The 17,547-nt window shown below is 45.2% G+C and overlaps 1 protein-coding gene across 5 annotated transcripts in view; it reads left to right on the top strand.

The window, feature by feature from the left end:
* SEPTIN6 (septin 6) overlaps positions 1-17,547 on the top strand; it is a 39,221-nt gene that overhangs the window by 7,795 nt on the left and 13,879 nt on the right. For 3 of the 5 annotated variants that reach the window (XR_014027578.1, XR_014027579.1, XM_081336527.1), the window contains exons 1-2: positions 8,475-9,572; positions 11,193-11,307. The gene's annotated coding sequence lies outside the window, so the exon portion shown is untranslated. Of the gene's footprint in view, positions 1-8,471; positions 9,573-11,192; positions 11,308-17,547 lie in introns of those variants that run through there. The other 2 variants (XM_081336525.1, XM_081336526.1) reach the window with 2 other exon arrangements.

Here is a 17,547-nt window from a genome sequence, read left to right as displayed (position 1 = left end):
AAGAGGAGGTGTGGTGAATCGGGTCAGCTCGCAGCCATTGATCGCCCCGGAGGGGAGGGGGGAGGGGAGGGGGAGGGGAGGGGGAGACGCAGAGGGCTCCCCCCTCCCCGTCCATTAGATTCCCCTTCCCTTTCTAGCTCCCACCATCCCCAGCCAAACGGAGCAAAGCCGGTTGCGGAACGGGGCTTGCGTAATTTGCCTGCCGTTGAGCCACACACGGGCGCTGGCAAGACAAAGAGGAAGGTGGGGGTACTCTCCCGTCCCCCCTCCCCCCCAAAAGTGGAGAGATGGGAGCTTTTGTCTCGGCGCAGGAGGAGGAGGAGAGGAGAAGGATGGGTTGGGTTGGGTTGGGTTGGGGTTGACACCTGCGCCAAGCCCCGGCTGTCTTTCTTTGAGCCGGGCTAGGTTAAAAGCAGCGCTCCGTCTTTCTTGCCTTCCTTTGTGTTCCGGAAGGAAACGAACCCGCGGCTGGTGGCAGAGCAGTTTTGATTCAGTCGAGGTCTCCGGTTCCTCTGAAAGAGGAAAATGGACGATGGCCTGATCTGCAGCTGACAGCCGGCATGTGTCGGATGTGGCTTTTCATTCTCCTCCTTCCAGAGTCCCGGGTGTAGGGCGCCTCTTTCAGCTGGAGAACCCGCTCTCTCCTTACATTGCAGGAGGGGGGTGGGGGGCTCTGCTGGGCTGAGCCGACCCCAGGTGCGGGTGGAGTGAAGCAGCAAATTCCAAGTGTCACAAAAAGGGGCCGCCGCCTTGGGTTTTTGTTGTTTTTTTAAAAAAAATCTGCTCTGTGGGTCTTTAGGGCCGGAGGTATCCTTGCAACTCAGCCTCTGTTAGCAGCCTTGATTTTGGTTTAGTTCCCACACACAAACACACACACACACAGACAGACAGAGTCCTTGCTGGTGGCTTTCAAGGCTGGAAGAAAGCTGGTTGTTGTGTTTTGAAATATTTGGGACATTGGGAGAAGAGGATTGACCACTTTATTTATTTCAGTTATCTATGAGATTGTTTTAGCTGGCCGTTATTATTTTATAAGTAACTCAAAGGAATAAATATACCTAACACTCTTTTCTTCCTCTTAATTTGCCCCACCACAACAACCCTGTGAGGTGGGTTGGGCTGAGAAAGAAAAGGACTGGCCCAAAGTCACCCAGCTGACTTTCATGCCTAATGGACTAGAATTCACATTCACCTGGTGATTGGCCCAAAGTCACCCAGCCAGCTTTCATATCTAAAGCAGGACTAGAATGCCTCATTTCCTGGTGATTGGCCCAAAGTCAATCTCCCTCCCCCCCCCCAAAAAAAGCCCAGATGGCTTTCCTGCCTAAATTGGGACTAGAACTCACAGTTCCCTGGTTTCTAGGCCAGCACCTTAACCACTGAGACTACATTGGCTGTGGGAATGTGCAGCTCTCAATCTCTCCCATTCAAGAGGACCCTCAGTGATGGGATAGGAAACCCATTTTGGTCCCTGCGGTACTGACGTTCTTCCAGTTAGCAGAAGACGGACTGGGCTTGATTGGCAGATAGGCTGAGCTCACGGTGTCCTAAACATTGCGATTTGTACATTTACGGCTTCTCTTGATGTACAGACCTGACTCCCGTGGCTGTGTCATATCCAGACCAGTCTATTATGGCTTGCTCCACAAACTTGGATTGAGAAACTTTGCTTGGGAATGCAATCCAATCGATTGGATTAAGCAAATTTGGAACCTACAAGAGCCAGTGAGTCTCACAACGTCACTTTCTGTGATGATCTGGCCAGTCACCATGTTGCCACTTGGAGGGGAAGGAAGGAGAAGGGGCAAAATTTCTCTTTGCTACCTCTTGTAGCCTTTGAGGATATTCTCTCCTACGGTTCTTGTCCATTTTTCTGCCTAAGTAGATGACATTTGGAAAGAAAGAAAAAAAACTCAAAGCCGCCATTGTTGCTTGTTTACAAAAGCCTCTGAAGGCACCTTATTCTTTTCTTAACGTTTTTTTTTTACATATTCACGTTTCAGTTCAGGCCCAGTTTAGATGGTAGCGCTTAAACTGGTAGTACTTGATCTGATTTTGAAAAACTAACCAGGATTAGTAGCTGAATAAGAGACCACTACCAAATCCTAGGATCAGAGACTGGGCTGGGAAGTCAAATATGGAGAAGATAATACAACAACAACAATAATATAAAAATAGTAATAATAGTTACATGGATGCATGGATGATGTATCCATTAAAATTAGCAGGAGTTGAGTTTGAATTGAGGGTATTTTTGGTAGTACTTGGGTCTGAAGGCTTGAAATTCATCCTTCATCCTTCCGGATGATGGCAAAGGGTGTAAAAAAAATTCAGGATTGTAGAAGGGTGTGAGACTTGGATGCAGATCTGGGCTCAGTCATTGAGTTCATGGTGTCTCCTTGGGGAGAAGACTTGGCAGGCTGGACACCGTCTGTAATGCCAAAAATGGCATCACCAAGCATGCACTGTTCGTAGCCTGCCAGCCTTCCATCAAGATGCTTATGTAACACCCTAAAGTTTAGCAGCCAACAACAGATAATTACGAGGTTTGGGGCTTTGCCTGCAGGCGGAGAGGCCTCCATCTACTGCCTTGATTGATGTAGCTTTTTGACGGGCAACAAGCAGATGTATCGCACACAGAGAATGTTTTCATTCTCAAGCCTGACTCATGTGGTCCAGGGCTAGGAAGACTTTTGCACAGGCAAAGCAACCAGCAAAGAAAAGAGCTGTTAGGTTCCACTACCATCAAGAAGAGCCTCTTGGCAAATCATCGTGGTCTTCTCTGTCACGGAGAAGAAACAAAATAATGGAGTTGGAAGGGACTTTGGAGATCTTCAACCCCCGCACAAGCAGGAAACGTTATACCATTTCAGACAAATGATTGTCCAATCTCTTCGGAAAAACTTTCAGTTTTTGAGCACCCACAACTTCTGGAGGCAAGCCGTTCCACTGATTAATTGTTCTGACTGTCAGGAAGTTTCTCCTTAGTTCTAGGTTGCTTCTCTCCTTGATTAGTTTCCATCTGTTGCTTCTTGTCCTGCCTTCGGGTGCTTTGGAGAATAGCTTGACTCCTTCTTCTTTGTGGCAGCCCCTGAGATACTGGAAGACTGCTATCATGTCCCCCCCCTCGTCCTTCTCTTCATTAAACTAGACATTCCCAATTCCAGCAACTGTTCCTTATATGTTTTAGCCTCCAGTTCCCTGATCCTCTTTGTTGCTCTTCTCTGCACTTTTTCTAGAGTCTCAACATCTTTTTTACATTGTGGTGACCAAAACTGGATGCAGTATTCCAAGTGTGGCCTTACCAAGGCATTGTAACCTTACTGGTGTATCCTCAACCACCAGTAGCTCATTTATTATGGCTGTTAGTAGAGTTGACAAACTGAAAGGCTGTTTGTGGTTCTGATTCATCATCCTGTTGGCAGCTTGTCTCAAAATGCTACAAGCTGGAAAGCGGGACACAACCTCTGAGTCTTTTGGGTGAGCTTCTCAAGTCTCTGATTGCTCACAGTAGGAGCCAAGGAGTTTAAAAGCTGGTGTCAGGAGCTCCTGTTCTAATAAATGTGAAAAATAGGTTGGCCCGGTAGACACGCAGTGGTTTCTCTGAGTCATAAATTAACTACACAACCTCCAAGTGCCTCTCTTTGCGCTCAGAAGCAGCCTGGGTTGTTGCAGGCTGCCCCGGGGGAAGAATCCTGGGTTTGGTTCCTCCTTGAAGTCGCAGGGCTGGCCCATTTTGCAGACTTCAAAATCTGAACGTGGATGGACGGTCTGATTTTGGGAGAATTTAAGTGAGTCGATGGAGAGCGGCAGAACCCTGTTTTGGAAAACCATCTTATTCTGTCGTTGAGACTTCTTCGGGTACCGGTTCTCAAGCAGTTTAGGAAAAGGCTCGAGAACGTACCGGTACCTTGAAGCCTTTTCAAGAGAACCAGCAAAACTATTGACCTGGCCAAGGCTTTTGATTGGCTGGCTCTTTTTTTTAAAGCGAGGGACGTGGTGTCTCAGTGGGTTAGGACGCTGAGCTTGTCGATCAGAAGGTCGGCAGTTTGGCGGGTCGAATCCCGAGTGCCGCGTAACAGAGTGAGCGCCTGTTACTCGTCCCAGCTTCTGCCCACCTAGCAGTTTGAAAGCACGTAAAAATGCAAGTAGAAAAATAGGGACCACTCCGGTGGGAAGGTAACAGCGTTCTGTGCGCCTTTGGCGTCTAGTCATGCCGGCCACATGACCATGTCTTTGGACAAGCACTGGCTCTTCGGCTTTGAAACGGAGATGAGCACCGGCCCCTAGAGTTGGAAACGACTAGCACGCATGTGCGGGGGAACCTTTACCTTTACCTTTTACCTTGGTGAAAGCAGTAAGAATATTGAGTTTCCTTTTAACCCAGTCAAATAAGTCATGTATGATTTGGCAGCAGAGAGGGGGGAAAAAGCTGCCTGACTCCATGTAATCTTTGCAGATGGTCACAAAAGAAAGGAAGAGGATCCACCTGATAGCAGGGACACCTGTGATCCTTCTCACTTTTCTGAGGGTTTCTGCCTTCCAAGGAGAACGTCCAGGGCTACTAGGTGGTTCTCTACGCGGTCTTTACAAATCTGTGTAAGAAAACCAGATTCTCTGTGGGAAGCATCGCTGCAAGAGTTTCTTCATCTTTGACATCCCGTAAGACGATGTGGGTGCAACGTAACACAGGTAGTCCTTGACTTATGATCGCACTTGAGCCCGAAGTGTTTGTGGTGAAAGGAGACCTCCATCCAGTCGTTTTTGCCCCATTTTACGACCTTGCTTGCCTCCGTTGCTAAGTGAATCGCTGCAGTTATTCAGTTAGTAACACGGTTGTTAAGCGAATCTGGCTTCCCCATTGACTTTGCTGGTCAGAAGGTCGCCAAAGGGAACCTTGGGACACAGCGACGGTCATAGGTATGAGCCAGCTGCCAAGGGTCCAAATTTTGATCACGTGACCCTGGGGAGGCTGGAAAAGTCGTAACTGGGAAAAACGGTCATAAGTCACTTTTTTTCCCTTGCCGTTGTAACTTTGAACAGTCAGTAAATGGGCTGTTGTAAGTCAAGGACTCTCTGTATATCCTATATACTAGCAGTGCTTCTCAAGCTGAAGTCCACGCCTCTTAAAGTTGAGAAACATTGCTCTATATAGCTTTAGGATTTGACGGAGACAAGAACCAGCAGAGGTAGCAAAATTATTTCATTTAACAATAACAACAATAACAATAATAATAAAGTTGGAAGGGACCTTGGAGGTCATCTAGTCCAACCCCCTGCTCAGGCAGGAAGCCCTATACCATTTCGGACAAATGGCTGTCCAATCTCTTCTTAAAAACTTCCAGTGTTGGAGCATTCACTGCTTCTGGTGGCAAGTACTTCCACTGGTTAATTGTTCTCACTGTCAGGAAGTTTCTCCTTAGTTCTAGGTTGCTTCTCTCCTTGATGAGTTTCCATCCGTTGCTTCTAGTCCTGCTTTCAGGTGCTTTGGAGAATAGCTTGACTCCCTCTTCTTTGGGGCAACCCCTGAGATATCGGAACACGGCTATCATGTCCCCCCTCGTCCTTCTCTTCATTAGACATCCTCAATTCCAGCAACTGTTCTTTATATGTTTTAGCCTCCAGTCCTCTAATCATCTTTGTTGCTCTTCTCTGTACTCTTTCTAGAGTCTCAACATCTTTTTTACATTGTGGTGATGTTTAGAGAAGGACCAATTACAATGATCTCTATTACATTTATTGGTAACTGGAAACTCCTTATCGACTTTTTGATGAAGAAAAAAAATGAAATGGGAGTTGATCATTTGGGAGTGGTGTTTCGAAAACGTAACTTATGGAAAGAAGAAATTATGATGTAATTTTTTTGTGGGGGGAAATACAAAGGCATTTATAACCGTTGTCAAAAGGATACTTTCTCTTTCTGCTTCTTACTCTCTCTTCTTTCTTTTCTAATATTTATATTGCTTTTGCCTTCTCCCATAAAGGCTATATGAAAGAAAAAGAAGCGGATCACCATAAAAGTCTTCCACGAAAAGCTTTTATAATTTAGCAGCGCGGCTGCAAAAGTAAAATACTTCTTGCATGTTCGTTTGTACAAAACCTCCGTTTTCCAAAATTAAAAAGGCTTGTAGTTTCGATGGTGGGAACTCTGGTCGTACCAGGGTACGTCGAATTAGAGATGGTGAAAAGGATGCAGGGGGGGGGGGAAATGACCTTTGCTTTCCTTGGCATCAGATTTGTGTAATGTGCAGAGTGGAAAAATCAGACGAAACATCTTTACACCCAAGAAAAGCATTGGATAAGTTGAGTTCAGAATTTTATCCTGGGGGGGGGCAGCTAGCATGGCTAAGATACTCGGGGCAAGGCTTTCCCACTCCTGCATGAAAACGGGTTTTATTTTGCTAATTTGGCTTAAAGAACGAATCAGATCACTGATATAGCTGGAGGGATACATGTCTTGGCAACAGACCAAGTGTTTCTCCTCCTTGGGAACTTTAAGATGTGTGTGGCCTTCAACTTCCATAATTCCCCAGCTGGCATGAAAAAGCATTGCCTCGAACGTCAAGGAAAGGGGGGGTACAGTACTTTGAACCATGGGAAAGTTCCATCAGCACCGCCATTTTTCCTGCCCGTTGAAGCAGATTCTTGATTTAAGTGTGCACGTTGCTGCAACTTAAAACTGGTGCCTAGGAAATGCAGAAAGAATCCCTTTTTCAGCAGTGTTTTTCAACCTTGGCAAGGTTAAGATGTGTGGACTTCAATTCCCAGAATTCCCCAGCCAGCATACTGGCTGGGGAATTCTGGGAATTGAAGTCCACACATCTTAACCTTGCCAAGGTTGAGAAATGTTGCAATAAATAATAAAATATACTATTGAAAAGAATTACAGAGAGTAAAAATACAGTCGCTAAAAATTAAAAATATCCTAGCGAGATTAACCCGCCTATTAAACAGATCCAAAAATAGATCAAGATTTCAACAATGTGCAGGATAAAGAAAACCAAACAACAACAACAACAAAAGGATTTGGCCTAATGTTTTGCAAAAATAAGATTACAGTAACAGTTTCCCAAACTGAAGCAAAGGTTTCTAGCATATCTCGCCATCTCCTATGTTTTATACATCAATTCTCCCATAGCAACAATCTTATGATAGACCTAAGCTCTTAATTTTTTCCAATATTGTGCAATAGCCAACGTCGCAGCAGCCATCATCAACTGAGCAGTTATTTTTTTTCAGCTCTTCGAGTTGTCTCACTAAATAATGATGGTAAATAAATTTTATTATATCCGTGGAAACTGTCTGGGGCAAAGCACATGTTCGACTGAATTATGGCTCACTTCCAGAATGAAGCCTGCTGAGGAATTTTGCCAAAGCAGAAGGTGACTCAGTTATAGCTTTAAATTATGGAAACAAAATCAGATTGGCCTTGCGACGGCTGGGCCTTTGCTGTATCTTAGAATCAAAGGGTTGGAAGGGACCTCTTCCAGTCCAACCCCTTGGCCTTCCAAGGCATGAGACCTTCTTGCCTTCCAGACAAAAAGGCTGTCCAATCTTTTCTTGAAGGTCTCCCGCGATGGAGCACCCACAACTTCTGGAGGCAAGCTGTCCCACTGTTTAATTCTTCTCTTGTCAGGAATTTCTCCTTCCTTCTAAGTTGGATCTCTCTTTAAGGAGCTTCTAGTCTTTACTTCTTCTCCTGCCCTCAGGTGATTTGGAGGATCTACTCCAGGCCCATCTTCATTCTCCCTGGATTTAGCCAGCAAGGCATTCATTAGCAGATTGACTCTCAACAGAATGACAGAGTTGGAAGGGATCTTCTAACCCAGAGGTCTTCAAACTCGGCCCTTTTATGACTCATGGACTTCAACTCCCAGAATTCCTCAGCCAGTGTGCCTGGCTGAGGAATTCTGGGAGTTGAAGTCCATGAGTCATAAAAGGGCCGAGTTTGAAGACCCCCGTTCTAACCCAACCGCCTGCTCAAGCCGGAGATCCTATAACCTTCCAGACAAATGCTTGTCCAATCTCTTCTTGAAAACCTCTAGTGATGGAGCGCTCACAACCTCTGGAGGCAAGGAGCTCCACTGGTTAATTGCTCTCACCATCGAGAGAATTCTCCTTTCTTCCAGGTTGGATCTCTAAGCAGCTTCCACTCTTTACTTCTTGTCCCATCCTCAGGTGATTTGGAAGCCCTTCTTGTGGTCTACTTGGATTCTGGAAGACAGTGCTAGGGCAACAGTAGTTGAAATGGCCAAACTGCTCCTGACCATCCAGGCAGTTCCTTTCTGCTGCAATTATTAATGTCTACATTGTTCTTTAGTCTTCCTACGAATCTCAGTTCTTGCTTGCAAGGGCCTCAAAGCTGCCCTTTCTTCTGATGGATAATTAAACTTTCTAGGGCCACCCAGTCGCTATGCAGAAGTCTCCTCAAAGGCCAGGGATAAAGTTGGCATCTTTTCACCTCTGTCTCCTAGCTTGGCAGAGTTGGGGAAAATGTTCGAAAACATCCCCTCGTGTCTTATCGCCTCTGTGGGTTTTTTTGGGGGGGGGGTTTGTCAAGGACTTTTATTGAAAGTCAACTTTTGAATCCCAAACTGATTCTTCTCAGATACCGAATGAGTGAGTCATCGAAAATGGATAAAGACAAAAGGATGGGATTATACCCCTCACTGCTGGCGGTACAATAGTGGTGGCGCTTGGCCTTCAGCTGAACATTTCCCAAGTTGACCAAAAACAGTGTCGACTCCAGGACGCCCATTTTTCATGACTTGGGTGTGGATTTAGGGGTAGTATCAGGGAGGAAGGAAGGAAGGAAGGAAGGAAGGAAGGAAGGAAGGAAGGAAGGAAGGAAGGAAGGAAAAGAAAGGGAGGGAGGAAAAGAGAGGGAAGGAAAGAAGGAAAAAGGAAAAAATGAAGAAAGGGAGGGAAGGATGGAGGGGGTAGAATGAATGAAGAAAGGAGGGAAAGGAAAAGAAATAAAGAGAGAGAAAGAGAGAAAGAAAAGAAAAGAAAAAGACAATCAGAAAAACATTTGTTTAGGCCAGGAGTTGAGTTTGGGTGGGGAAAACCTGACTTTTCTATATCCATTGATTATTAGAGTTTACGGCAAGCATTCACTGGTTTTTTGAAGGGAGAGAGCAACCGCATTCAAACAGGAAACCTCACCCCACAGGAAGTGAGTTTCATGCTTGCTCTACTCGAAACAAACCCCTGCAGCAGCTTCCCCCAGCAAAGGCAACCGTCCCCCCACCTGCCCCTCGCCAGATGTGTGGGTGTTAACATCCCTCCAGATTTCCTAGTCTGCCCAGAAATGGCGGAGGTTGCAAAACCGTCATGTTTGTGAGCTTTCAGGTCTGGGGACGGTTGAGATACAGGATCCCATCAGAAGTCACGAAGAGGTGAAGCATTCACTGAAGAAGAAGAAAAAACACAACGATTTTTGATGCCTCGCCTAAAACGAACCCTTTGCTTTCTCAGGCTTCAAGGGGTGATTTTGGAATCTGCTGCATTTCTGCGTGTGGACAAAAACTCAGTTCATTTGGCGGTGCTCTGAAGATTGAAAATGCAGAGAGGTGCTAATTACCGCAGCAGGAACCTTTGTAATTGGTCTGTTATAATTGGATATATTTTCCAGTAAATGCACCTTACAGCAAGCTTCCTGGCTAGCAGAGGAAACCATACCAGCTCTTTCTTTTTTCCCCCCTAACAGTTACTTCTCCTGTTCTTTTTTTGTTCCCCCCCCGCCCCCCGTAGAATTTAATCGTGGATTTTTTGCAGACAGAAAGGGAAGGAATTAGGGTCGGTAAACGGGCGATTCAATACTCTATAAAGTAGTGTTTTTCAGCCTTGGCAATTGGAAGATGGGTGGACTTCAATTCCCAGAATTCTGGGAGGTGAAGTTTACCCGTCATAAACTTGCCAAGTTTGATAAACAGTCTTGATTCTTTCTGAATTTCCTGCGCATCAGTTTTAAAGTTGCAGCCACATGCGCACTTACAGGGTGAATCTCCTCTGCAGGGCAGCAGAAATAGAGGGGGACGGGGAGGGGGGGGCTGATAAAACTTTCCCATGACAGGAAGTGCACCCCTTTCCTTGATGCTGGAGGCAATGTTCTGTTCACAGCGGCCCGCATTGCGTTTGTGATTTATGAGTGCAAAAGAGCACAGTAAGGGCACAGAAATGGCTATCCTCGTTACAAATGGCTCGCCTCATTCCCATTTCTGCTAAGGTCCTTTCACAAAATTGAAAAAAAGAGCTCGAAGTTGCTCTTTCAGCCTGGCTCAACCCAAACTCCAGCCGTGACCCACAAAACGGCAAACTCCTTTTGCATCCTGCAGTCCAGCTTGATGGGCTGAAAACTGTTGGCTGGATGGATTTTTTTCCTTAAGGACAGAAATTGTTGACAAATGCCCTTGCAAGGGGGTCAATAGGTTATGGTCTATAACAGGGGTCCCCAATCCCCGGGCTGTGGATCGGTACTAGGCCGCAGCATGCCAACAACCGGTCCACACAAACAAGCAAAGCCCCATCCAGGGGATGCAGGCAGCATCCAAAACCACGGAAAAACCTCTCTCCAGGTAGCCAGTCCCTGGTGCCCAAAAGGTTGGGAACCTCTGGTCTAAAGCCTCAAAGTGGCCATCAGTCTATGAGGAAAGCATGGCTTTTGATGCGCAAAAAAGGCGAGGCACAAAAAAACGAGGCAGAGCTTCCATTGCATCGTTTTTGGCCACGTCCTGTGGACACTCCTGCTATGCGGAAGATCTGTGTCTCCATAGACCTGTTCTTGGGAATCTTCTCCCCTCCAGCTACTAGGAGGAAGTAGCCTTTGGAGCTTACTGACGTTGGCCAAATGAACATGGCGAGAAAGTTACCAGAAGTTGCTCCAGGTCGGTTAGTCTTTAAAGGGTGCGATGCTACGGCTCTTGTGATGTGTTTCTTAACTCTGGGTCCTGCTCCTGCCACCGAGGCAACTTTGCCATAGCTTTTTTCTCCTCTGTTCTTCTGCCAGAGCATAATATAGTTCTAGCATGTATGTGGAATTCAGGAAGAGCAAAAGAGTCCAGCAATAAGGTGCTTGGAAGGAGTCAACCTCTACCCCCAAACCCAAAATTCAGAATATATCTAAAAGTCTGTCCCAAATGTTGAGCCGCTGAGACTTAACGCTAACGTGCATCCTTTTGTGCCCATCTTAGGGTGAAGGTTGTCGATCTGTTCCTCTTTCTGGCCATGTCGGATTCGATAGCTTGCCTGACCAGCTGGTTAACAAATCGGTTGGCCACGGTTTCTGTTTCAACATCCTCTGTGTGGGTGAGTAGGACTTTAATTTGATTTTCTCCGCTCTTCAGCCCCACCTTCCAGGGGCCGCCACTTCCATTTTGGGGAAATTCCATGCTAAACGTGAATTCCTCTGCAGCTCCCTGTAGATAAACAGGGCTGAGACAATACTCCTTTGATATGCCTTGGGCATGTTTTCGGTGTTGGCTTCTGATCCTGTTCCACAAGGTTATTAAGACTGAGTGGACAGGAAAGGATAGGATCCGCTCTCACACGGTTGGTCAAAGAGAGCAGAAACTGCCAAGAGGCAGAGATTGAATGTGTCTAGCTCTGATGGCAACTTCTATTTTTTTTTTTTGGGTGGGAATGATCTTGGTGGTTCCATGATTAGGCTGTTATTTGCTGTTTGACTGAATAAGTAATAGAGCCTTGGTGTAGCAGTGGGCTGATGCCTCCTTAAGTAACACCAGCTGCCTGCAATTAGTGCAGGTTCGAGTCCCACCAGGCTCAAGGTTGACTCAGCCTTCCATCCTTCCCAGGTAGGTAAAATGAGGAGCCAGATTGTTGGGGGCAATTAAGCTGACTTTGTAATAATGCCGCTTGGGGTGTGTGTGTGAAAGCCCTAACAAGCAGGTATATACATAGAATGAAGGCTACTGCTAAGCTTGTAAGCCGCCCTGAGTCTTCGGAGAAGGGCGGGATATAAATGGAATTAAAATAAAAAAAATAAAAAAGATAAATTATGCCATTTGCGACTTTAAGTGGGGTGAAGACAATCAGCTACACTTCCCAGGAAACAAAGTGGTGAATTCTCTGTGGGTTCCTTCTGTAAAGTTTAGGTAGATGATGAATTGTCTTCCCATTGACTGAGTTATTCCCATAAACGTTTTATTCATTTCCACGTTTGGCAGTATATTGTCAATCTTGTTTGGGACATTTTGAAAGAGAACAAATGGCTGTGACGACTGAGTTTCAGTTATGACCTCAGACACCAGCGGTGCATTAATGTGCAATTTTGCTGTAGATGGAGAGTAATGCCCGTGTAGGAAATTTAATGAAGGGAAATTGTCCATGTGGATATTGCTATATTAAGAACAAAGAGAACTCGTCATAGCTCTCAAAACATTAACTTGGTCTTATGAATCATCTATTTATAAGAATATCCACATAAACCTCTGCACTTTAATATCCATGCTTTACATTTATTGAGTACTTGGCATTTATGATCATTATAATCGAAATAGCGGCCCTGAAGTAGCGGGTAGAGCTACATATTGCAGGTGAGAGATTAAGAATGTGGGCAGCAGAGAAGATGAGAGACAACACAATACAGGGTTTGAAACAGCTCTGAAGGGAGCCATTTTTCCATTTCCATTTTGCCACGAAGCTGATGAATGGAGAAGAAGAGCAGGCAGAGCTGGGGATGGAGTGAAGCACGTCATCAGCTTAGAGTAGTTAACGTTCCCACCAGCAGTCCCAAGTCTGCTCCGACTTGAATTCCGTCGTCCCTTCTCTGGCGCCAATGTACTGCTGAACTTTAGCTGCCAATAAAGGAGAATATTTGTAGTGCAGGGTTGAAATGAGGGGTCCTTGGTGCTCTCGGAGCTTGGTGGTTTTCTTGCAGACCCTCCATTACTCAGCTAGGTAACATCAATGCTAGAATAGAGTGGAGGAGGGAGAGAGGAGGAGGAGGAGGAGGAGAACGACTGGAACTGTGGGGTCCTTGGTGCTCTCTGAGCTTAGTGGTTTTCTTGCAGACCTTTCATTACCCAACTAGGTAACACTAGAATGGAGAGGAGGAGGAGGAGGAGGAGGAGGAGGAGGAGGAGGAGGAGGAGGAGGAGGAGGAGGAGGAGGACTATTGGAACTGTGGGGTCCTTGGTGCTCTCTGAGCTTGGTGGTTTTCTTGCAGACCTTTCATTACCCAAACTAGCTAACATCACCAGCGCTGATGATGTTACCTAGTTTGGGTAATGAAATAACTGCAAGAAAACCACTAAGATCGGAACTTTAGTTGACTAGATTTTTGAATAAATCTTCTGTGCTGCAGTCTCATGGATGGTCCTGACTCTTTGTGCCTGACAGTAAGATAGTTTCCACACCAGTAACTTACAGAATCTTTACAGCCACAGGCAGCCATTGTTGACATGACCTAGTAAAGTCTGTCTACATGAATTGAAATTGTGACACAACCATGACTGGATGATGCTCAAAGAGGCTGGCGGTCACTGGTGGGGGGCGGGAATGACTGATGACTCGCTCCTTTTCTCTTGTTGAGGAGGAATATCTAGGACTCTCCTTTTAAACTCTTTGGATGGAAGGTGAAACACTCAGAAGAAATCGAATAAACGTCCTCAGCAAATGAATGAATAAATAAATAATCAATGGACGAACGAATGGGCAAAGAAGAAAATAAATTGTAGAAATCAAATAAATACAGAAGATGTATATATTTATTTTGGATGCTTTTATTGTTTTATTTTTTTAAGGTTTAACCTTTTTATGTTTTTAGAACTATGAACTACCAAGTGTCACTGATTGAATGAATGAATGAAAGAATAGAAATTGGAGGAATGAACAAACAAAGGAAGTAAATAATTGATTTGACTGAGATTTATCCCTGGGGCAACTTCATAGAAACATTATTTCTCTCTCTCTCTCTCTCTCTCTCTCTCTCTCTCTCTCTCTCCCTCCCTCCCTTCTTTCTCTCCCTCCCTCCCACCCATTCTCCTTCCTCCTCTCTCCCCCTCCCTTCCTCCTTCTATCCCTCCCTCCCCCCCTCCTCCCTCCCTCCCTCCCTCTCTCTGACTTTATCAGCTTCTCTCTCATTCCTTCCCCAGAAAAAAAAGCAGACTTTTTGCAAAGAACTTTACCTAACTGCTTTTATTTCAACGAAAAGGAAATGGTGATGTCAAATCTGGATGTATTTGCAGTTCAGTTTGGCTGCTTTGGCTGTTTGGGTGCAGCTCTTGATGTTTTCTGCTTGCTCATCTGGGCTCAAGGTCTCCCATTTATGTATTACAAATAAACAATTCTTATTTTTATAAAGGAAGTTCTTATTTCCTATCTCCCGTATTTCTACGGCCGCCCTTTGTTGGAAAAAGCGGCTTTTTAATTCGACTCTTGGCAAAGATGGCTCGGCTTTGGCCAGCTGTGAAGGGTGGCCTATTCAACCTGGGAGACTTCTCCGTCAGGAAGCTTGGCCGGGCTCCATTCAGGGATGGGATTGCATCGAAACGGGATCTGTCTCCGCCGTTTTGGTTCCAGGAAACGTTTCAGTTTGAAAGCGATGATTACGGCTGTTTCCTCGGGCAATTTAATGCGTTCTGCATCCTCCCCAAAGCCCAATTTCTGGATTGGGTTGCAGGAAATCCGTAGCTCATTAAAGAGCCATTCCCTCTTCCTGGCCATAGGCCCAGATATGATATATCTTGACGAGAGCAGGTTGAAATTAAAAAAAAAGTAACAAAATGCTGAATTCCACCCAACTCTTCCTCTGTTTCAGTCCATGCATTGTATGCTTTTTACTGCAGCTCCCAGAACCTCTTAATGTTGCAGCTCAAAATATTTGTATTTTCCAGAGCCTTAAAAAAAAACTACGTGCACTCCTATATAATTTTTGGCTTTTAAAAAAGGAACATTTCAGGTGTATCTTAAATGATATCACTGTAAGCACAACTGCCTAGCATTGGAGAGAAAGAAGAAAATGAATAAAAATAAGTGATGGCGAACCTTTTAGACACCGTGCCCAAACTGCAAACCGAAACCCACTTATGTATTCGCGGGTGCCGGGTGGGGATGACCCATTGGGTGGGCGTGGCTGGGGTGGTAATGGCAGACTGGGTGGGACTAAAAAGTTCAATCAACCAATTCCACCTTTGCGAGATCTTTTTTTTTCCTCGCGAGAAGTTGGAATTGATTGATTGATTGAACCTTTTTGCCTAAAGCAAAAAGGTTTTATAAAACCCAGATGAAGGCTTAGGACTGGGCTGATGGCGCGTGTGCCCACAGAGGAATCTGCGTGCCACCTGTGGCACGTGTGCCATAGGATCGTCACCACAGACTTAAGGTTAAGATTACGACACCATGAACTCATAGAGCAAAATAGACATTGCCAACAAACTCGGAGTGCTTGAGTATGGTTAGGAGGGCACTTAACTTTTCTAGGCTGCCCTATCAATGTTTCCTGGTAAAATACATGGGAAAATCCCATTGGCGGAAAATTCCCCTTAGGGTTAGGGTTAGGTCAGCATGAACTCATAGAGCAAAATGGACATCGCCAACAAACTCGGAGTGCTTGGGTATGGTTAGGAGGGCACTGACTTTTCTAGGCTGCCCTATCTATGTTTCCTGGTAAAATATATGGGAAAATCCCATTGGAGGAAAATTCCACTTATTTTTCCCCTCTGTTTTTTTTCTCCTTTCCTGGAGATAGAAAGCCAAAACTGGAAGAAAATTCTTTCCCCTAAGAGAAAAAGCTCAGAATATTCTGTGGGAAAGTAACACTGGATCGGCTGATGGTTTTCCTTAAAAAGCAACGCAGTAATTCTAATTTGGGATGGGGAGTGGCGCCTTGTGTAAAATGCACTACTTTGTTAGGGGTGACGTGGATTTGCACGTCATCAAAATCTCTGATGTTTTGGTTCTTTTGATGGAAGGAGATTTTACAGAAAAATTTCTTGGAAAGGAAGCAAGAAACCTGTTTATTTTATCAACTTCTTGTCTCGACTTGTCCAATATAGTCATCTGTTTAGCATCTGAGATAGAAATCCTTGCCAATCCATGCTAGCAGAAACCAAAGATAGCCTGTTTCAAAGGATAAATCAGTAACAGAACAAAGAACTGGACAGTTTACTGGAATCAGATCTTCTGGGTAGGCATAGGGTAAGGACAGGATTGGATTGATGAACTGTTGACATTTGTTGGTTGTCTAGATGTGGAGGTACCGATAAAAGGGAACATTTATAGCTCTGAGTTGATCTTTGGGTTCCTTGCTGTTCTCTGAGCTTGGTGGGTTTCTTGCAGACGTTTCACGACCCAGCTAGGTAACATCATCAGTGCTAGAAGGGAGTGAGGTTTATGGAGGAGGAGGAGGAGGAGGAGGAGGAGGAGGAGGAGGACTAAGTGGTTGGTCCTTGATGCTGTCTGAACTTGGTGGTTTTCTTGCAGACGTTTTACAACCCAACTAGGTAACACCATCAGTGCTAGAAGAAGGGGAGGAGGAAGAGGAGGAAGAGGAGGAGGAGGACTGCTGTATGGTCCCTAATGCTCTGTGAAGTTGGTGGTTTTCTTGCAGACGTTTCATGACCCAACTCAATAACATCATCAGTGCTAGAACCCCAGTCTCTCCTGGCACTGAACTGAAGAAGCTTCTTGGATAGGAAGCCAAATTTTTTTTTCTTATTAAATTTGTATACCGCCCTTCTCCCGAAGGACTCAGGGCGGTTAACAGGGCATATATAAATAACAATACAAAAATTAAAAAGAAATTAAACAAGTGCCCAATTAAAAATTACAATAACAATAAAAGACCCATTAAAAACCCTAACGTTCCCCATCAGGCCAGACCAGCTAGTTCAAATAAGTGGGTCTTCAGACCGCGCCGGAAGGAGCGAAGGTCCGATGCCATCCGGAGCTCAACCGGCAGTTGGTTCCATAGCGCCGGAGCACCCACAGAGAAGGCCCTCCCCCTGGGGGCCACCAGTCGACATTCCCTGACCGGAGGCACCCTGAGGAGGCCCTCTCTGTGGGAATGTTTTCAAGAAAGTCCACGTCTTGGATGATTGAGAATTATCTCCCTAGACACTTTTCCTCTGAGCTCTTATTTTTCATGTCTGCACAAAGACTATTGCAGGCCTTATGGGTAAAATCTGGGTCTGCCTGTGGTTCTCCTCCACCCCTCTCCACTGCTCAATATTCTTGTGAAAGTGGATTCTGCCTCTTCATCTGCTTTGCAGGGAGGGAAAAAAATAACATAAAAAAAGGGAAATTCTTCTGAAAAGCTACGGATTACCCAGATGGAGGATTATCATTTTTTTAATTATTATTATATACCTGCATTCTGCTTCCTCCTGTATTGCCTTGGCATTTTTGCTTTCATCAAATTAGATGGTTATAAGTCCCACTTTATTTCTCTACAGCCGGATAAAAATCATTTTTTTAGACCCCACTGGAAGGATGCCTTTTAATTGCTGAATTGCTAATAGCGACAATCCTTTTGTGTAATGTTGAATGTGTCGGTTTTGCAAAAGGCTGGGAGCTCACACCAGGTCT

This window comes from Vipera berus, assembly GCF_964194415.1.
Source record: "Vipera berus genome assembly, chromosome: 11".
Taxonomy (NCBI): domain Eukaryota; kingdom Metazoa; phylum Chordata; class Lepidosauria; order Squamata; family Viperidae; genus Vipera; species Vipera berus.
The sequence above is the reverse complement of the archived record's forward strand: the minus strand, read 5'-3'. Positions and strand labels throughout refer to the sequence as shown.